The 22,430-nt window shown below is 38.4% G+C and overlaps 1 protein-coding gene and 1 pseudogene across 2 annotated transcripts in view; one reads left to right on the top strand and one right to left on the bottom strand.

Moving 5' to 3' along the window:
- The window catches only part of BICRAL (BICRA like chromatin remodeling complex associated protein), a 77,201-nt gene that overhangs the window by 18,311 nt on the left and 36,460 nt on the right, over window positions 1-22,430 (top strand). The window contains exon 2 of one of the 2 annotated variants that reach the window (XM_060110720.1): window positions 11,578-11,638. The exons of the other annotated variant lie outside the window; for it this stretch is intronic. The gene's annotated coding sequence lies outside the window, so the exon portion shown is untranslated. The remainder of the gene's footprint in view (window positions 1-11,577; window positions 11,639-22,430) is intronic. 2 annotated transcript variants of the gene reach the window in all.
- Window positions 13,742-14,260, bottom strand: LOC132497897 (mitochondrial inner membrane protease subunit 1-like; annotated as a pseudogene).

Here is a 22,430-nt window from a genome sequence, read left to right as displayed (position 1 = left end):
GCGCCACAACTACAAAGAGAAAACCCACATGCCACAACTAGAGAGAGGCCTGCACACTACAACGAAGAGCCCACACAGAAAGAAAGAAAAAAAGAAGGAAAGAAAGAAAGGACTTTAAAAATAAATAAAAAGCAGGAGGTCTGATGTATATCATGAATTACTGAGACGGGTATGAGATAAGTAACGTTTCCCAAAGTTATTTCATTATGGAACCTCTGCCAGCCTTTTTTGTTTAAAGGACTCCTTTCCCTGAAGTCTTACATGGAAAAGACTAAAATGCACCTCTCAGCTACAATGTTCCCACAGCTCCTTTTCTTGAAGCTGGTGCCAATGTATTTCTCCTTACTTATATTTCTCCCTACTTTTTAAATATAACTATTTACTTATTTTATTTATTTATTTTGGCCCCACTGGGTCTTAGCTGTGGCACGCGGGATCTTTGTTGCATTATGCGTACTTCTTAGTTGCGGCATGCGGACTCTTAGTTGCAGCATGCATGTGTTCCCCAACCAGGGATCGAACCCCGGGCCCCCTGCATTGGGAGCCGGAGTCTTATCCACTGGACCACCAGGGAAATCCCTCCCTACTTTTTATAGTGATAGATTTACAATAATGTGCGTCACTTTTCTCAACAAAAATATCTTATAATAAGTTGATATAAAATTTTAGAATTGTAATTGATGGAGTAATGAGGTTTTTTGCTGTGGGAAAAAATGTTTTAAGATTCTCAACTGATTTTTTTTGGCATGGGAAACATTTACAGAAATCAGACCTTCCAAAAATCCTGTTTCCACCCACAGAGATGAGAAGCATGGGCTTGGGAATTAGAGATTTGAGTTCAAACTTCTGTCTCACTGCGTACAAACTGCAATGTTGGGCAAGTGTCTTACATTCTCTCTAAAAATAGAGATAATAATACATACCTGGCAGGACTGTGTTAGAAGGATTAGGACTGTTTAAAGTGTGTGGCAGAGGGAAGGCACTTAATGAATATTAGCTGCTACTACAGTTTTTATCATATCATATGCCTTGGTATATTAATAATATTAATTTAATTTATATTTTATAATAGTTAATAGTAATAATAATAGCAATAATCATTAATTGTAAAAAGGGCTTAATGTTACTGTAAATATCCATGCTAGTATATGTTTATTTTCATGCACATTGATAATGCTTACTACAGTTTGGAAGATTATTTCAGATGTAGGCGTCTTGCCTTTCCAATAAGATTATCAGCTACTTGAGAGCTGGGACATATTATACACTTGTGTGGGGCTTTTTTTTTTTTTTTGCGGTACGCAGGCCTCTCACTGTTGTGGCCTCTCCCGTTGCGGAGCACAGGCTCCGGACGCGCAGGCTCAGCGGCCATGGCTGACGGGCCCAGCCGCTCCATGGCATGTGGGATCCTCCCGGACCGGGGCACGAACCCGTGTCCCCTGCATCAGCAGGCGGACTTTCAACCACTGCGCCACCAGGGAAGCCCTTGTGTGGGGCTTTTTTGTGTTTCTTTAATCCTCTACCCTGCCCTTCCAACACAGGCTTATTTTAATAAATAAATGATCATTGAATCAAGCCCTCATTATCATTAGTATGATAAATTACAGTTCTGCTTAATATATCATGCTATTTTAATGTAATTTGTTAAAGAAAAATTGTGATATTAGTGATATGAGAATCATTAACAAAATTTGCAAGCTTTCATTAGAAGTTTAAGAAAAAGTTAATGACAAACCTTCATAGAAAAATAATTTTACTGGTTGAAGCAAAACCAAAGAACTTAAATATTTAGAGAGGTAAATAAGGTGTTCTAAAGGCAAGACTATGAAGACATAATGAAACAAGAAAAATTTATTCTAATTTGTCCAAAAGAACGATACTGAATAATGGTGGTAATGGAGCTATGGGTCTATCCTATTTTAAATGACCCAGAAGTGATAGAAGAGGGTCAAACTAAATGAAAAGTCTTCACCTCTTTCCTAAGGAAAAGGGTTGTGTTGTGGCACAAATCTCTCAGAAGATAGGACTGCATTCGAAACCAGTTACGCAGTTTCCCGACACCACTTGCTTCTAGCACATGTGACTGCCACTTCAGAATGATGTGGTTTTAAGTCAAAAAAAAATTTTTTTTAATTACACTGAGCTGGCCTTAAAAATGAAACATAGTGTTTTATTCTTAGATCACCAGAGGCTGTTTCTAAGTTACTTGACTCTTATATGAAGGTTCAATAATCTATAGCAGGATAGCCCAGAAGTGAGTATAGAAAAAGGTGTTAATTTACATGTCTATTCAAGTCCAAGCATTCAGGTAAAAACTAGAAAAGTAAATGATTATGTGGCTATTTTCTACAGTGGACATTTGGGAGAATAAAGATGTGAATTTTGACTAAGCTTTCCAGAAAGGACTGTTGCATGTTTATCAGATGAAGCTTGCCTTTGTATCTCACTCTGGTCCAAGGTGGAGAATGTTGATGGGCTTTTCCACTGCACTGTCAGGTTTTTTAAATTGTAAAATGCATTTCTGTTGCCCTCTACTAAGCTTGCAGAAAACGAGGTTATACTTCACCTTCCTCCCTCAGGGCATTCTTTGATATCTTTGGTGATAGTGAATAGTATCCTTTCTGCACTGTTGAAATTGGCAGCTTGCTGCTACCATCCTGTGCATCTGACAGCACCTTCAGCATCTTTGCATTGCAAAAAAGTACATCCAAACAGTGTGTAGAAATGGCCGTTGTGTGCTTAGCAAGTTTAAAAATATATTGTGAATTATATTCAGATGTTCAGAATCCCTTTGTTATTTGTTACTGGATTGAGTTTATTTGTTTCACATGTTGAACAACTGTCCTGGACCCCAAGAGTACAAGGGCTCCATGGACTGACCCCTAAAGGATCTGTGGTTAGAATTAGGGAGAACTGGGGAGAGGGAGGCCTGTGAACTTGGATACGAAAAAAATTGCATGTTATTTTCACTAGACTCCAATTGAAATTTATTATTTCCTAAATCTATGAGTGAAGACCACCAACCACAGTAGTATTACCAGTGCCTGAGAAATGTTACCAGTAGAAATATTGTTTATCACATTACATTTGAAGGTATCTTGAAAGAATACTATCTCCTAAATGATAGTAGTTACTAGACTCACCACTACCTCTAGTATATTAATGCACTGATGAAGAACCACATATATAACTATATTACAATTTTTAAATATTTTTATAACTGTATTTTAAAAAATCTTCCATATACTCTGCATCTTGAAATATTACTCTGAGAAGGGATCCATCCATAAGCCTCACCAGACAGACAGAAGGCACAACAGGGTTAAGAACCCTCCTCCTTCCTTTGTGGGATGATTTCTTCCTACATCTGTGCCTGTTGGTAGTTGTGGGGTGATCTGCCTCAGCTTCTTTCACCCCACTGTTTGCTGGGGTTAATTTTAACTGATGTGCCATAGGTCCCTCATTTTCCCTCAGTGAGCATGAGTCCTGAAGCTGCCAGCTTGAGGGAGAGAATACTTTTCCAGAAATAGAAAGATTTTTTGGGGGGGGGATTTTTTTTTTATTCTAACAGAAAGTCACAAAAATTATAATCATCCTCATCAGTTCACTCAGTCCCATGTAATTAATTTTTTTTCATCTTGATCTTTTTTAAGCACTTTTATGAATTCATCAGTTTTCCATTAGAGTTCTGAAAATGCTTACTCATTCAGTTCAGCAGTATAGTCAGTTACCAGAAACCTGTACTTGTCAGAGTCTTTTCCATGAATTCCTTGAAGATAAAACCCTTTTATAGGACTATTTTTGAGAAAGCATCAGAGTCCAGAACTGTCTGTAAATGACAGAAGACTTAAAAATGACCACGGTTAAAGATTTGATGAAAGTTCATAATAATGCAATTGACAAGGAAATTTAGTTATTTCTGAGTTATACATTTTAAAGTAATAACTAGAATTATGACTTATAAAATTATACGAGAACATATAAGATTTTTAGAAATTTGATGTAATGTCTGAAACATTTATTTATATTAACATATTTCCATACAAATAACCCAGATAAAGTTTAGAATTAGTTGTTTGTTTGTTTGTTTGGTTGGTTTTTTATACTGCAGGTTCTTATTAGTCATCAATTTTATACACATCAGTGTATACATGTCAATCCCAATCGCCCAATTCAGCACACCACCATCCCCACCCCACTGCGGTTTTCTCCCCTTGGTGTCCATACGTTTGTTCTCTACATCTGTGTCTCAACTTCTGCCCTGCAAACCAGTTCATCTGTACCATTTTTCTAGGTTCCACATACATGTGTTAATATACGATATTTGTTTTTCTCTTTCTGACTTACTTCACTCTGTATGACAGTCTCTAGATCCATCCACGTCTCAACAAATGACTCAATTTCATTCCTTTTTATGGCTGACTAGTATTCCATTGTATATATGTACCACATCTTCTTTATCCATTCGTCTGTCGAGGGGCATTTAGGTTGCTTCCATGACCTGGCTATTGTAAATAGTGCTGCAATGAACATTGGGGTGCATGTGCCTTTTTGAATTATGGTTTTCTCTGGGTATATGCCCAGTAGTGGGATTGCTGGGTCATATGGTAATTCTATTTTTAGTTTTTTAAGGAACCTCCATACTGTTCTCCATAGTGGCTGTATCAATTTACATTCCCACCAACAGTGCAAGAGGGTTCCCTTTTCTCTACACCCTCTGCAGCATTTGTTGTTTGTAGATTTTCTGATGATGCCCATTTTAACTGGTGTGAGGTGATACCTCATTGTAGTTTTGATTTGCATTTCTTTAATAATTAGTGATGTTGAGCAGCCTTTCATGTGCTTCTTGGCCATCTGTATATCTTCTTTGGAGAAATGTCTGTTTAGGTCTTCTGCCCATTTTTGGATTGGGTTGTTTGTTTCTTTAATATTGAGCTGCATGAGCCGTTTATATATTTTGGAGATTAATCCTTTGTCCATTGATTGGTTTGCAAATATTTTCTACCATTCTGAGGGTTGTCTTTTCGTCTTGTTTATGGTTTCCTTTGCTATGCAAAAGCTTTTAAGTTTCATTAGGTCCCATTTGTTTATTTTTGTTTTTAATTCCATTACTCAAGGAGGTGGATCAAGAAAGATCTTGCTGTGATTTATGTCAAAGAGTGTTCCTCCTATGTTTTCCTCTAAGAGTTTTATAGTGTCTGGTCTTACATTTAGGTCTCGAATCCATTCTGAGTTTATTTTTGTGTATGGTGTTAGGGAGTGTTCTAATTTTATTCTTTTACATGTAGCTGTCCAGTTTTCCCAGCACCACTTATTGAAGAGACTGTCTTTTCTCCATCGTATATCCTTGCCTCCTTTGTCATAGATTAGTTGAGGATAGGTGCGTGGGTTTATCTCTGGGCTTTCTATCTTGTTCTATTGATCTATGTTTCTGTTTTTGTGCCAGTACCATATTGTGTTGATTACTGTAGCTTTGTAGTATAGTCTGAAGTCAGGGAGTCTGATTCCTCCAGCTCTGTTTCTTTCCCTCAAGACTGCTCTGGCTATTCGGGGCCTTTTGTGTCTCCGTACAAATTTTAAGATGATTTGTTCTAGCTCTGTAATAAATGCCACTGGTAATTTGATAGGGATGCACTGAATCTGTAGATTGCTTTGGGTAGTATAGTCATTTTCACAATATTGATTCTTCCAATCCAAGAACATGGTACATCTCTCCATCTCTTGGTATCATCATCTTTAATTTCTTTCATCAGTGTCTTATAGTTTTCTGCATACAGGTCTTTTGTCTCCCTAGGTAGGTTTATTCCTGGGTATTTTATTCTTTTTGTTGCAGTGGTAAATGGGAGTGTTTCCATAATTTCTCTTTCAGATTTTTCATCATTAGTGTAGAGGAATGCAAGAGATTTCTGTGCATTAATTTTGTATCCTGCAGCTTTACCAAATTCATTGATTAGCTCTAGTAGTTTTCTGGTGGCATTTTTAGGATTCTCTATGTATAGTATCATGTCATCTGCAAACAGTGACAATTTTACTTGTTCTTTTCCAATTTGTATTCCTTTTATTTCTTTTTCTTCTCTGACTGCCGTGGCTAAGACTTCCAAAACGATGTTGAATAATAGTGGTGAGAGTGGACATCCTTGTCTCGTTCCTGATCTTAGAGGAAACGCTTTCAGTTTTTCACCATTGAGAATGATGTTTGCTGTGGGTTTGTCATATATGGCCTTTATTATGTTGAGGTAGGTTCCCTCTATGTCCACTTTCTGGAGAGTTTTTATCATAAATGGGTGTTGAATTTTGTCAAAAGCTTTTTCTGCATCTATTGAGATGATCATATGGTTTTTATTCTTCAATTTGTTAATATCGAGTATCACATTGATTGATTTGCGTATATTGAAGAATCCTTGCATCCCTGGGATAAATCCCACTTGATCATGGTGTATGATCCTTTTAATGTGTTGTTGGATTCTGTTTGCTAGTATTTTGTTGAGGATTTTTGCATCTATATTCATCAGTGATATTGGTCTGTAATTTTCTTTTTTTGTAGTATCTTTGTCTGGTTTTGGTATCAGGGTGATGGTGGCCTCATAGAATGAGTTTGGGAGTGTTCCTTCCTCTGCAGTTTTTTAAGATTTTTTTTTTTTGTGTGTGTGGTATGCGGGCCTCTCACTGTTGTGGCCTCCCCCGTTGCGGAGCACAGGCTCCGGACGCGCAGGCTCAGCGGCCATGGCTCACGGGCCCAGCCGCTCCGCGGCATATGGGATCCTCCCAGACCGGGGCACGAACCCGTATCCCCTGCATCGGCAGGCGGACTCTCAACCACTTGCGCCACCAGGGAGGCCCAAGATTTTTAATCATAGATGTACAGCTAGTTATTTTCAGATAAACCCTTTTGGGTATTTTTTTAAGTAGGAATATTCAGAGATGCTTTCTTCTTTTTTTGTGGTAAAATATACATAACATAAAATTTACCATTTTAGCCATTTTATTTATTTGTTTGTTTGTTTATTTATTTAAAATTTTTAGCTGTGTTGGGTCCTCGTTGCTGCGCAAGGGCTTTCTCTAGTTGTGGCGAGCAGGGGCTACTCTTCATTGCGGTGTGTGGACTTCTCATTGTGGTGGCTTTTAGTGTTGCGGAGCATGGGCTCTAGATGTGTGGGCTTCAGTAGTTGTGGCGCACGGGCTCAGTAGTTGTAGTGTGTGGGCTCAGTAATTGTGGCTCGCGGGCTTTAGAGCGCAGATTCAGTAGTTGTGGCACACGGGTTTAGGTGCTTTGCGGTCTGTGGGATCTTCTTGGACCAGGGCTTGAACCCATGTCCCCTGCATTGGTGGGCGGATTCTCAACGATTGCGCCACCAGGGAAGCCCTTTAGCCTTTTTAAAAAATTAATTAATTTATTTATTTTTGTGTGTGTTGGGTCTTCGTTACGGTGCGCGGGCTTTGTCGCGGGTGAGTGCGGGCTACTCTTCCTTGCGGTGCGCAGGCTTCTCATTGCGGTGGCTTCTCTTGTTGCGGAGCACGGGCTCTAGGCATGAAGTCTTCAGTAGTTTTGGCTTGTGGGCTCTAGAGCACAGGCTAAGTAGTTATGGCGCACGGGCTTAGTTGCTCTGCGGCATGTGGGATCTCCCCGGGCCACGGATCGAACCTGTGTCCCCTGCATTGGCAGGCGGATCCTTAACCACCGCGCCACCAGGGAAGTCCCCCCTTTAACCATTTTAAGTACAGTTCTGTGGCATTAAGTACATTCACATTGTTGTATAACCATCACCACCGTTTTCCCCCCGAACTTTTTCATCTTCCTCAACTGAAACTCTGTATCTTATGGTCTTTTGATAGAAAAAACTATCAATTTAAATTCCAGTTCACATGGCATTTCTTAAAGTTTGTAAAAGATTTCACACTAGATAGAAGTTTATGTTTCTTAAACGGAGTTTAGAAGAGTGAGATTAATTCAGCTTCTTTAAAATTTTTGTAGAAACTGCGAAATCTTTCTTGGAGTAATATGCTACATATATATTTGCCCATATTCTTTCTTAAAACGTTTTTAAGCTTTAAAAGTTTCCTTTTATTTTCTTCTCCTTAAAAGATTGACTCATGCACACATCTTCCTTTTGAGCCTGCTTTTATAAAAGAGAATCCTCAGCATCTCTTCCATGGTAACATCATTGACTTTGTAAAATGGAATTTTGTTTAATATTGTTAGTTGTTTTTATAGGGCTTGTTTTTCTTGGAACATACTGTAAAACCAAAATATTTTGAATGTTACTCATTGACAGAGAGCAATGAGAGTCAAGAGTTTGCATGATAACTTTAGCCAGATTGCTAATACTAAAGCTCAATAAAAGAAAAAGATTTTTTATTTATAATTACTGCCATTTCAAAGTATTTTTTAAATCAGTTCCATACATAGAAACAATAACATGTACAAACTATGCTAACACAGAGCAATGGTGTCCTATTGTATTTGAGGAAATACAGAGAAAGATCAGGCAGTTTTTATTTTTTAATAGCTTAATTATTACCATACTGTACTCTAGTAAATTTTGTGATTGTAAGATGGAAATGCAAACAGCAGTCCTTTTTCTATTTATGACTGGTATTGTGCAATGATATCCATTGTTTTTAAAAGCAGGAAAAAAATGCATTGGGAGGATTTTTCTTTTACTTCATTTAAAATGCTCTCTAAAAGAAATCCCTTTCAATTAGAAAAAAAACACAAATGACTCATTAAATCTCCATTTAATAAATGATATCTTTTTTCTGAATGAAACTAAAAATTTTTAAAGTGTCAAGAGCCGTTTGTGTTTAATATTTAGGTAGTTTGTTTTTATGGAGAGGATGCAAGTAAGACTTACTTTTGGCTTTCTAGGTTTTAATTCCTATTCCTAAAATTTTGGCTTAATGTGTTTGTGGTTGATGCATGACCAGGTTCATCTTCATGAGTGTTTATTTCAATGTTGGCATTGCTTCCTTTTGCTAAGTCAGCTTGTCATTGGAGCCGATTCTCCGAATGATTGATTATTTTTAGTGGAAGAAAGTAATAAATATGGCAATCAATGATTAAAACAGAAACTCACCTTTTATTTGGAAGTATAATACAAGAGTTCTTTGAAATTTAGTAGTGTAACTGAAAAGAACTGACTCATCTTTTTAGTACTTATTATTCTACGTAGTGCAGTATTGTGAATTATCACAAAGATAGTTTCAACTTAATTTTATTTAACATTTAATAGCAATCAGGACAGCAGTATTTCTTGGTCATTTCTCAGTCATTTCCTGTTTACTGTTTTCCATAGTCATTAAAAATCTTGTCTCTTATGAAACACAGTAAAGAAGTTATGAAAACATTTTTGGCAGAGCATCTGTTTTTCCTATACTGCAGAGTTTTTTTCTTTTCTTTAAAGGTCTAGTGTTGATGCCCTCAAAAAGCCATACATGCCTGCGCCAGAGACTTCATCTTAGACTTTTACTTCTGAGTCTTTTAATGAACACAACTGTTTTGTTTTTTTTTTTTTTTTTTTTTTGGCTGTGTCGGGTCTTAGTTGCAACACGTGGGATCTTTTCATTAGGGCGTGCAGGCTCTTCCTTGCTGCGCGCAGGCTTCTGTCTAGTTGTGGCAGGGGGGCTCAGTAGTTGCAGTGCATGGGCTTAGTTGCCCCGCAGCATGTGGGATCTTAGTTCCCCAACCAGGGATCGAACCCACGTCCCCCTGCATTGGAAGGCGCATTCTTAACCACTGGACCACCAGGGAAGTCCCTGAACACAACTATTATTAATATAAATTACTGCTCAAGATTTCGGGACTCCAGGAGTTATTTTATGTTTATGTTCAGTGCATAAATCCCTGTTTTAAGGAGGTTTATTAAATATTAAGTAGGTTATTATGGAAGGATACACAATTTTTTTGTCATATGGATCTTAAAAAATGACATTTCCATATGCCTCAGAGAGTTGAACTGTCTGATCAGATGGGGAATCAGTTGACCTCGAAAGCCTTTTTCTCCCTGGCAGGAATGCCTGGCTAAATACATAAGGGCCCAGCATAAGCTGGTGGATCCCGGACAATGGATGACCAGCCTGCATCCGAATCCTGTGTTTTATGATTGTGCTAAAGTGCTCCTGTGTAGCCTAGCTGAATATTCTTGGAAACCAAATGATAAGGAACTGACATCACTCCTGAAAAAGTTAATTTTTAAGACCAAAATTTTACTTAAGTACTGAGTAAAACATGTTTATTGGGCACATTTGTATCGGGCATTGCACTAAACTCTGGTAACATGAAGATGGAACAAAATTGACCCAGCTTTCATGGAACTTGTAAGCTAATGAGGGAGTCAGAAAAGCAAAGTTTTGTCACACACATGTCAGATCTAGTAACATGTCAGACGTGCTCTAGGGATACAGATACATGAGCAATTAATTTTGCTTCAGGATTTTCTTAAAATTAGTTAGTTTTATTTTTGGCTGCATTGGGTCTTCATTGCTGCACATGGGCTTTCTCTAGTTGTGGCGAAGGGGGGCTACTCTTCATTGCGGTGCGCGGGCTTCTCATTGCAGTGGCTTCTCTTGTTGCAGAGCACAGGCTCTAGGCACGCAGGCTCAGTAGTTGTGGCTCACAGGCTCTAGGGCGCCCGGGCTTCAGTAGTTGTGGGCTCTAGAGTGCAGGCTCAGTGGTTGTGGTGCACAGGCTTAGTTGCTCCGCCACATGTGGGATCTTCCTGGACCAGGGCTCGAACCTGTGTCCCCTGCATTGGCAGGTGGATTATTAACCACTGCGCCACCAGGGAAGTCCCAGGATTTTTTTTAAAAAAAGAAAGGCAAAATCATTTTACTCAAAGCCTTAAAAGATAAGGAGGTATTGTTACTTGACCACTTGGAGATGGGCAGGAAGGTCTTTTGTCTTCTAAGTGAAGGGACAAGTGCAAAGCCAAAGAATTGGAAAAGTGGCATGATAAGTTTGGGGGACATCAAATGGTCAAGATGGCGAAGAAACAAGGGTTCCAAGGGTTCCAAGGGGAGGGTGAGGTGGGTTAAGGTACAAAATGAGGCCAGAGCCTATTGTAATGGGCCAGAATTTTAAGTTCACTAATGCCAAAAAGCCATGCAGTCTAAAAGTTGCTTGGCTTTAGGATGGGAGAATTCATTGTACTCTTGTAGCACTTTATACTGTTTTTGTTTAAATTTGGGCTCTGCTTTAGTTGGGTACAGAAGATAGGTATAATTAAGCTAATCACACAGAACAGTGGCTGATCAATGTCAAAAGACATGGTTGGTGCTTTTAGAATTCTCGGTAGAAAATCCAAAAGACAGCCCAAGGTTGTCAGAGAAAGACTCAGAGAGGTAGATTCAAACTAAGTTTTGAATAACGGATGGAATTTCAGTACATGTAGGAGAGAAAGAAGAGCATTTCAGATAAAATTGTCACCTGAACCAGGGCAGATGCTGGGAAAGTGTGCACTGTGTTTGGGGGCTAGGAGAGTAGCAGTTTGGCTAGAATAGTGTGCAGAGGAATAGTGGGAAGTAACTTTAGCCCCACTGTATGTTCTAGGTTTAAATATAATTCTTTGTTTTCCACTTTAGATTGCTCTCCCATAGGAATAACCCGGTGTCCAAAGTAAGCATGCTTTCTTGGAAAACTGAAGTAAGTTTCAAGAAAAAGGGAATAAGCACACTTTCCCTGGTATGCCTGATCCTGTTGCAGGTTTTGCCATCATGTGACCAACATATTGGAAAGGGTGATAAGTTTATTTCAAAAAATGTTCATGGACCACAGTGCGATACCACCTCGCACCTGTTAGAATGGCTATCATCAAAGAGACAAGAGATGGCAAGTGCTGGCAGGGATATGGACAAAAGGGAACCCTTGTGCACTGTTGGTGGGAATGTAAATTGATGCAGCCACTATGGAAAACAGTATGGAGGGTCCTCAAAAAATTAAAAATAGAGCTACCACATGATCCAGTAACCCCACTTCTATATGTATATTTGAAGGAAATGAAATCACTATCTTGAAGAGATATCTGCACCCTCATATTCATTGCAGCATTATTCACAATAGCCAAGATATGTAAACAACCTAAATGTCTGTGTTGGATGAATGGATAAAGAAATTGTTATATATAAATACAAATGTACAGATAGTTGGTTATACACATACGTACAGTGGAATAGTATTCAACCATAAAAAAGAAGGAAATCCTGCTATTTGTGACTAAATGGTTGAAACGTAAGCTAAGTGAAATAAGTTTGACAAAGATAGACAAATACTGTATGATCTCATTTATATGTGGAATCTAAAAATGTTGAACTTGTAGAAGCAGAGTACATTGGTGGTTGCCAGGGACTGGGGGGTGGGAGAAATGGGGAGATGTTGGTCAAAGGGTACAAACTTTCAGTTATAAGATGAATAAGTTCTGGGGATCTAATGTATAACATGGTGACTATAGATACCAATACTATATTGTATACCTGGAATTTCTTGAGAGAGTAGATTTTAAATGTACTCACTACACCAAAAAAAAAAATTAACTATATGAGGTGATGGATGTGTTTGTGGTAATCATTTCACAATATAGATATATATCAAATCATCAGATTGTACACCTTAAACTTACACAATCTTATTTGTCAATTTTATCTCAATAAAACTGGCGGGCATGTTCACTGAGCTCCTGTCATGTGCCAGGCACTATTCTGAGGTTCGTCAGTGAACAGACAAACCTCTGCCCTGGTGGAGCTGACATCCTAATGTAAATATGAGTAAATACAGTAAGGAGGGGAAGGGAGAAATAAATTATTTGAGGGGAAGTAGTGGAAAGGGACTGGTACTGAAGGTGGTTGAGAGTGATGAATCCTCAAATAAAGTTTCACCTACAGCATTTCCTTTAGTCAGATTACCAAGAAGCTACCCTTCCCCTGAGTTTGGAAAGTTGGCAGCCTAGATTTGGGTCTCTGAGCTGACCAGAGGCCATTGTTTGCTGGTCCCATCTGCCTGCAGTTGGGGACAGTTTCCCCAGTTTGCCTGAAATGTGCCCAAGTGTGTGCTGTAACATGGGGGGAAAAGAGTGACCAACCTCAGGGGGTCAGGGAGAAAACCCCATAGTAACCCCAGATTCCTGGTGAATCAGAATCTCTGGAGGGGGCAGGGGAGACAGATTTCCATGTTTTTAATAACTAACTCCAGTCCATATTATTATTATTATTATTACTATTATTATTATTATTATATTTTATTTTATTTATTTGCCGTGTCACGCAGCTTGCAGAATCTTAGTTCCCCAACCAGGGATCGAACCCATGCCCTTGGCAGTGAAAGCGTGGAGTCCTAACAGTGGACCACCAGGGAATTCCCCAGTCCATATGATTTTGAAGCAAATCCCAGACATCGTATTACTTCATTCATACCTATTTCAGTATGGGATCTCTAAAAGATATGAGTTATTTTTTAAAATGTAACCGAAGTTTCATTGTTACACCTTAAAAAAATTTTTAACAGAATGTAATTGCAAATTTTCAATACTGATGGATTTTGGGAAATTATAAATTTCTTTTTCAGGATTAAACTAGAATTATGTGAGTTTTTAAGGCAAGGTCTTTGGGAACACAATATTTGCATAAAATGCAGCTGACCTACATTTATTTACTTACTTATTTATTTATTTATTTATTTAGAATAGCAAATAGTTTATTAGCAAGTACATGGTTTTAGTGACAAAAATAAATTCATTTGAACAGAAGACAATAATCAAATCAAAAGAATAAATGCTTGCCAATCAGAAAATCTGTGGCCATTAGGGCTGTCATGTAGAAATCCAAAATCATTGAGTCCAGATCTTAAAGAAGATACGTCCTCTTATTAGTCCATATGGAACAGGTCCACAGTACCTGGAATCTGTAGAATTCTATAGATTATCACCTTCTAACCAAACATGACCCGTTGGCACATAACTGTGCTTTTAAATAAACCTGATGGACTATTGATAAGAATTTTGTCTCCTTCCAAACCAATTACTCTTTTACAAATATTTGATCTTGGATCACTCGGGCTTTTTGCAATCACAGTGTCACCTCTTTGGATACCATAAAAATGTCGACTAAAATTTTCTGCAAAGACGATATCTGGATTTTGAATTTTAGGCTCTATTGATGGTTCAGAACACATGACAACACCACCAAAGTATTCAAAAACACAACAAGTTATACAGCCAGACTGAATAGTATAACCAACAAGCCAAAAGGTTTTTCCTGGAACACCACGAAGCATGGTTCTATGTAGACTCTGCCACCATTGGCCATATGTCTTTTCAACAATACATTCCATTTTTAGGGTAGTTGCAGGGCTTCCAGAAAAAAACATCTAAAGCATGTCTCAAAACATATATAGGTGATCCATGGTTTCAAGATTCCTCGAACCCCGAAGAACCCTGGAAGGCTCTCGCCCAGCACTCAGGTGGCTCTTTCTCCACAGCTGCCCTACATCTAAACCCTGGATATTTATTAAGTATTTATTATACCTGTTTATGTGCTATTTGCTGGGGATATGAAGATGAATATGACAAGATTCCTGCTTTTGATGATAGCACTGTAATATGTTTTTTACTGTAAGAAGGTAGTCTGTTAGTAACATTTAGATTTGAAGTCAGTCTTTTAGTCCACTATACTTGAGCCATAACTTAACACCCAGAGTTCTTTACCACCACTAGCTGTGCAGTGGGAGAGAGTAGGCAGTTAAGAGCATCCTCCCATGCTGCAGGGCTTTGTTACTCCCAGAGTTTGGTATCTCTTGAGCCACCTCAAAGACTTTTGAGACCCAACCCACAGTCTCTTTTGATGCCATCCTTTGTTTAGACCTACTCTACCCAGCCTGGCACAGCATTGGCAGTTGAGATTAAAGGAGGATAAAGAGAGACCTGGAAATGTTTCCCTAGGACCATCTTTGCATCAGTCAGACAACGCATACGCAGGTCTTCTGTCAGTAGATTCCCATTAGATCTCAAGATTTTGAGAGGGTTTTAGCAAACATGTTAAGCAGAAATTTTATCAGCCCTGAAAATTTTCAGCACGTGTTATTTCTGGCTGGTTTTAAAATCTGTTGATGTTTCTCCAACTTGAGAATTCAGACCACCCAAGATTACTTCTGCAGACCCCAGTTTGAGAAACACTGATCTGTGTATGATTAATGGTTCTATAGTCAGTAAACTTAGGATCATTATCACTATGTTGGAATTTATCTTAAAGAAGTTTGATATATTTATCAAACAATATTTATCACTATTCTCTTGCTTGCTAAAATAATCATGAATGTCTTGCTTTCTATGGATCCTTGTGTTTCCATTTTCAGTTTGACCACCATTAAAGGTCATTCTTTTACAGCACACAACAAATCACTGAGTTCTGGAGTTGGATAAGTTAAATGATGTTCAAACTTTTTTCTCCCAGTGAAGAGTTCTATCACTGAGTTAAAGGGGAGAAGTGGAGCATTACAGTGCCTCTACCACCAGCCTTTAGGCCTCCAAGACAGCTCCTGGACCCCTCAGAGAATCCTAGGTCCCCAGGGATCAAAGTTTTTAAATCACTGATGTGGCTATTAATTTCATTTAAAGATGAGAAAACAGGCCCTGAGAGATTGGAATTTGTCAGTAATCACAAGCCTAGTCAATGTCACTATCCAGAACAAGCCCTTTCCAAATTCAGTGTCCCCCCTGCCCCAACCTGTACATGTCCCCAGCCCCTGTAAAGCCTGGCCAGACTTCTCCCTGACCCCCCAAGGTTGGTCACTCTTTGCCCCCATGTTATAGTGCATTGTTTAGCCAGCTGGATTGCTTAATATATTAGGTTTATTTCTATTCTACCTCATTCCAAGTTGGAATTAAAGCAGCTTTAAGGCCTGGAATTTTTTTTTTTTTTTATTCCTACGTTTTTCTCCTAATAATGTTTCTTAGTTTTTTCCACCTTTCTTCCTTGCTGTTAGTATGCTCTAGCTAGTTACAAGAAGAATGAAGGTCTTGGTTGAATAACAAAGGAAAAACTCAGAGCCCATCATGTTGAGTTTGACAGCGTCTTTTTATTACAAATGGGCATAATTGTGAAAATATAGTAGTGTTTTCTCCTAGTAAAATGTCATATTATTTCACAAAAAAAATGACCAGTGACTTCACCTGAAAAAGCTTGGGAACCCCCGCCAAAAGCTCTAGCACTTCTTACCTTGCGTTGTGATGAATTGTTGCATCTCTCCCCCAAAAGAAAGGGAGTTCCTTACAATCAGGAACTGTGCCAGGAAGTTTGACACAGCCTTGTAATTACAAAATTTAACAGTCCAGGGACTTTGCTGGTGGTCCAGTGGTTAAGACTCTGTGCTTGCACTGCAGGGGGGCACAAGTTCGATCCCTGGTTGGTGAACTAAGATTCCGTGTGCTGCACAGTGCAGCCAAAAAATAATAAAAATAAAATTTAACAGTCCATTACAATGACAATATAGTAAAAGGAATAAGATGAAAATACTTTATATCCTAGGTGACATAAACAGTTACTTGCCCTGGGTAAGTGACTGTTTCATGGTGTAAATTTTGATCATGACACTTATCAGAATATTGTTCACTTAAACATAATAATCTACTTCTTGGCCTTGCTTTTACAGTCCTACAAAAATGTTAAGGGTATTTACATTTATTATTGCATTTTATGTCATACTCATTTGATATTCCCAGTCCTTAACAGAGGACCTGGCACATAGTGGGTGCTAAATGTTGGTTAAATGCTTATTCTTTTCACCCACTGAACAAGTTCATTAAAGGTAGTAATTAAAGAAGCGGCTTTCCCCATTCCCTAAGCTATTCTTCAGGGTAGAAAACAGAAGGAGGCAGGGGATAAAACTACAATTTACTGTCCTCCCTTTGTCCTTTCCTCCTTTGAGGATGCTCTGATTCTATACTTTTTTGTATGTAGGTAAGATAGCCTATTATATTGACTCTTGGTGATCTTTTAAAGTTTTAGCTTCCTAGTCATTTTCACTATGTAATGTTTTTGGAAGAAGAAAAAGAACAGAGAGGCATATAAGGAAGAGAAGAGAATCATTTGTTAGCAGTCACATACCAAATTTCATTTTGTGAAGTGTTTGAAATCCTGTGTATGACTTTAAAAGTTTTCTTCTGCTATGTTGTATCTTAAATCAGTAGAATTGATTTGCTTAGCTAGCTTTCCTGAAATAGCTGTTCTTGAAACCAATACATTTCTTGATATGAGAGCTCAGACTGTTCCCACTGTATGAAAAAAATTTTAAATAGCTGGTCATCTTCCTTTTTATCTCTGTCTTAGAGGTCTTTAAAATCTTTCTGTGATCTTAATGAAAATCAACTGTCTGGAAGATATTTCTTACAGTTAGCTGATGCAGATTATTCTTGAGGCCACTAGGCTGCTTGAAAATTTCCCAGGTATTTGATCTCTGGTATGCTTACCTAGAGTGAGACTGACTTGAGATTCTTGTGTTTCATGGGTCTCCCCCATCCTCTTTGTTTTATTAATTGTATTTGGTGTGGGGGGCACCGTGTGGCTTGCAGGACCTTAGTTCCCCAACCAGGAATCAAACCCTGGGCCCCAGGCAGTGAAAACCCAGAATCCTAACCACTGGACTGCCAGGAAATTCCCATATTAATTGTATTTATTTTTAAAAATAGGCCTTACATGCATGTGGGATAATATTCAAGAGGTACAAAAGGACATATAAGTGAAGTGTATACCTTCCTCTGTGTTTCCAGCCACCCAGATTCCCTCACAGAAGCAGCTGGTTATTTGTGCCTCATTTCAGGGTCTGAATATTTACAAACACATGTATATATTCTCCCTCCACCCAGCACTTGGGAGCATAAATCATGATTCATCCACACTGGAATATTACACAGCCATTAAAAATAATGAGAGAGACAGTTCTGCAGCCTGTGGAATGACAACCACATTCACAGAAAGATAGACAAAATGAAAAGGCAGAGTACTATATACCAGATGAAGGAAAAAGATAAAACCCCAGAAAAACAACTAACTGAAGTGGAGATAGGCAGCCTTCCAGAAAAAGAATTCAGAATAATGACAGTGAAGATGATGCAGGACCTCAAAAGAATGGAGGCAAAGATTGAGAAGTGCCATAAATGTTTAACAAAGACCTTGAAGAATTAAAGAACAAACACCTAGAAGAATTAAAGAACAAACAAACAGAGATGAACAGTACAATAACTGAAATGAAAAATACACTAGAAGGAAGCAATAGCAGAATAACTGAGGCAGAAGAGTGGATAGGTGACGTGGAAGACAGAATGGTGGAATTCACTGCTGCAGAACAGAATAAAGAAAAAAAGAATGAAAAGAAATGAAGACAGCCTAAGAGACCTCTGGGACAACATTAAACACAACAACATTTGCATTATAGGGGTCCCAGAAGGAGAAGAGAGAGAGAAAGGACCCAAGAAAATATTTGAAGAGATTATAGTCAAAGACGTCCCTAACATGGGAAAGTAAATAGCCACCCAAGTCCAGGAAGCGCAGAGAGTCCCAGGCAGAATAAACCCAAGGAGAAACACGCTGAGACACATAGTAATCAAACTGACAAAAATTAAAGAGAAAGAAAAATTATTCAAAGCAACAAGGGAAAAACGACAAATAACATACAAGGGAACTCCCATAAGGTTACCAGCTGATTTCTCAGCAGAAACTCTACAAGCCAGAAGGGGGTGGCATGATATATTTAAAGTGATGAAAGGGAAGAACTTACAACCAAGATTACTCTACCTGGCAAGGATCTCATTCAGAATTGATGGAGAAATTGAAAGCTTTACAGGCAAGCGAAAGCTGAGAGAATTCAGCACCACCAAACCAGCTCTACAACAAATGCTAAAGGAACTTCTCTAAGTGAGAAACACAAGAGAAGAAAAGGACCTACAAAAACAAACCCATAACAATTAAGAAAATGGTCACAGAAACATACATATCGATAATTACCTTAAACTTGAATGGATTAAATGCTCCAACCAAAAGACACAGGCTCTCTGAATGGATACAAAAACAAGACCCGTATATATGCTATATACAAGAGACCCACTTCAGACCTAGGGACACATACAGACTGAAAGTGAGGGGATGGAAAAAGATATTCCATGCAAATGGAAATCAAAAGAAAGCTGGAGTAGCAATACTCATATCAGAGAAAATAGACTTTAAAATAAAGAATGTTACAAGAGACAAGGAATGACACTACATAATGATCAAGGGATCAATCCAAGAAGAAGATATAACAATTATAAATATATATGCACCCAACATAGGAGCACCTCAATACATAAGGCAACTGCTAACAACTAAAAAGAGGAAATCGACAGTAACACAATAATAACGGGGGAATTTAACACCTCACTTACACCAATGGACAGATCATCCAGACAGAAAATTAATAAGGAAACACAAGCTTTAAATGACACAATAGACCAGTTAGATTTAATTGATATTTATAGGACATTCCATCCAAAAACAGCAGATTACACTTTCTTCTCAAGTGTGCATATATACAGTGGAATATTACTCAGCCATAAAAAGGAATGAAGTTGGGTCATTTGTAGAGTTGTGGATGGATCTAGAAACTGTCATACAGAGTGAAGTAAGTCAGAAAGAGAAAAACAAATATCGTATATTAATGCATATATGTGGAACCTAGAAAAGTGGTACAGATGAACTGGTTTGCAGGCCAGAAATAGAGACACACATGTAGAGAACAAATGTATGGACACCAAGGGCAGAAAGTGGTGGGGGTGGAGGGTGGTGGTGGGATGAATTGGGAGATTGGGATTGACATGTATACACTAATATGTATAAAATAGATAACTAGTAAGAACCTGCAGTGTAAAAAATAAAATTCAAAAATACAAATAAAAATGAGGCATATTTATACAGACTGACTTAGAAAGATATATGATCAAAGAAACAAGAAAGGTACACACCTCTTTCATTATGGACATAGAGTTTTAAAAAATGCTTTAAATAGAATTTAAATACCATAAAATGCACCCTTTAAAGTGTACAATTCAGTGGTTTAATTACACAACATTTCCATCACCTTAAGAGGAAACCCTGTACCCCTGACATCGAGGTTTTTACAGTCTTTTGCTAAAACCAGTCATGCTGCACTGGATATTCTTATACACATGTCATTTCACACGTGTACAAGAATATCTGCGGGACGAGTATCTGGAAATATTTGCTAGGTGAAGTGATTTGTGCACTTAAAACTTTGAAAGCGACTGCTAAATTGCCCTCTCCAGAGGTTACATGAGATTACACTCTCACTACCAGGGTATAAAAGTCCCTATTTCCCATTTCCTGACTAGCATAGTCCTTAACCAAACTTTTTTATCTTTGCCAATCTGACAAATAATAGTATCTCATTGTAACTTTAATTTCATTTCTCTTATTCTAAGTGAGGGTGATTACTTTTACATGTTTAGGAGGTACTTGCCTTTCCTTTTTTTATGAACTGATTTTTCATACCCTTTGATTTTCTGCAGGGTAGCTGACTTTTTAAAAATAGGAGTTCATTATGTATTAAGGAGAAAAGCTGTTTGTGATATGAATTGAAAGTATTTTCCCGATGTATGTTTTTGGGGGGTTTTTTAGTCTTTGACTTTATTCATGTTTTTTTTTTCTTTTATCATGCAGAATTTAAAAATGTTTTGTCATCAAATTTGGCAATCTTCTTTTATGAATTCTGCATCTTGTGACATACTTAGCCTTTCCCTACTCCAAGATTATAAAAACAAAATTCTCCCATATGTTATTCTAGTACTTTAAGCTCTCCTCCTCCCTCCCATTTAACTCTTAGATCCACCTGGAATTTATTTTTGTGTAAGATGTGAGGTATGGATCCACCTTCTTTTCTCTAGAAGGCTAACATCTTTCCCCCACTGATTTGAAATGTCACTTTCATAGTGCCTCTTGACTAAGAATAGTAAGAGCAGTTTTAAATATTAGCTTTAACTTTTTGAGAGTGGTAGTCAGGTGTCTGGGGCAGTGATTTCTGATCTCTTGGGGTGCCTATGAGGATTCTGTAAGAACTGCAATCCCGTTCTCTCCCTGACAAATTCTACTGCTGTAAACTGCTATTACTTAGGGGATGTGTGTTGCTCAAGTGTGCTGAACCAAGAAGTAGTTTTTAACCCTTTAGAGGGGGGACTTATCTTTCACACAGCCTTATAGGTTTCACTTGTGGCCAGAGGCCCATCTAGTGAATCCAGGGTTGTTACTTTAATGAGAAAAGAGCCTCAACAAGAGTCCAGAAGTAATGGGAGTATCTTTTCCAAAAAAACTACGCTCTTCACTTTTGAGTCAGTTTCTGATCCTCAGGTTGTCTTCCCACTTTAGAATCGTAGTCAATTTCTACAGTTTTACTTTGGTAGATTTGCTTTGGTGGGCCGTGTGTCCTCCTGGGAAAGGACTACTGGCTCGGGCTGTAATATGACTGTTTTGGCACCATGTAGAGCTGGGCATGTAGGGATAAGAGGCATCTCTTCTAATTTGAAACTGTTTATAGTCAGAAAAGAGTGCGACCCTTTAAAAAGTAGAATTCTCGGGGTACCCCTGACGAGCTCGTAGAGTTCTACCCAAGGGGGCCTGGAGGAGGAGGTCTGTCTGTTAGGACTGATGCCCCTGAGTAGGGCGGATGTCCCCAAGGAGCGTTTCGTCAGGCATTTGAGCGGCCTGCTTGGTTTGCTGTGGGGGATGTGCAATGGCTTTTAATTTCATCCAGTATTATACAATTGTTCTTTTATTTGGGGTACTCAAGGAGTAGCTTGTCACTTTGAACTTTGGGGTAACAAATGTTCTCTGTGCTTGAAAGTCCCAGTGGCAGTGACACCTCAGAGGAGTGACTGGTGCTGCCTTCCTCCCTCAGTGTGTGTTAACCCTTGGGCATCTCATCCACTGGAGGAGCTGGGTACAAGTGTAAAGTAGTGAGGGAAGCTGGGAGAGGCATGAAAGTGTTCTGCTTTGGTGTAAGCTATTTTTCACGTACGTTTTTATTAATTAGTTTTTTCCAGAGACTGTTAGACACTTAAAAAATATAAATTTACAAAGGATACAGTGGAGCTCCATTAAAATGGTCATGTTGAAGTAAAAAAATAATATCCACTTTATAGGCTTAATTATACATCATATTTGGCTAATTTAGTCCATGCGATTGTGATGTCTGGGAGACAAGCCCAGGATACGGTAATGAGCAACAGCTAGTGCAGTTCTACATATTAAATATGATTTAAGGGAAGATCTTCACACTGATTTCTACATATCTACCTAATGATAGTTTTCCTGTTTCTCTTTCCTGTCCCTTTTCACACCTCAAAAGTCGTATTAGGGCTTCCCTAGTGGCGCAGTGGTTGAGAGTCCGCCTGCTGATGCAGGGG

This window comes from Mesoplodon densirostris, chromosome 10 (genome assembly GCF_025265405.1).
Source record: "Mesoplodon densirostris isolate mMesDen1 chromosome 10, mMesDen1 primary haplotype, whole genome shotgun sequence".
Lineage (NCBI taxonomy): Eukaryota > Metazoa > Chordata > Mammalia > Artiodactyla > Ziphiidae > Mesoplodon > Mesoplodon densirostris.
This window is presented reverse-complemented; position numbering and strand designations above follow the sequence as displayed.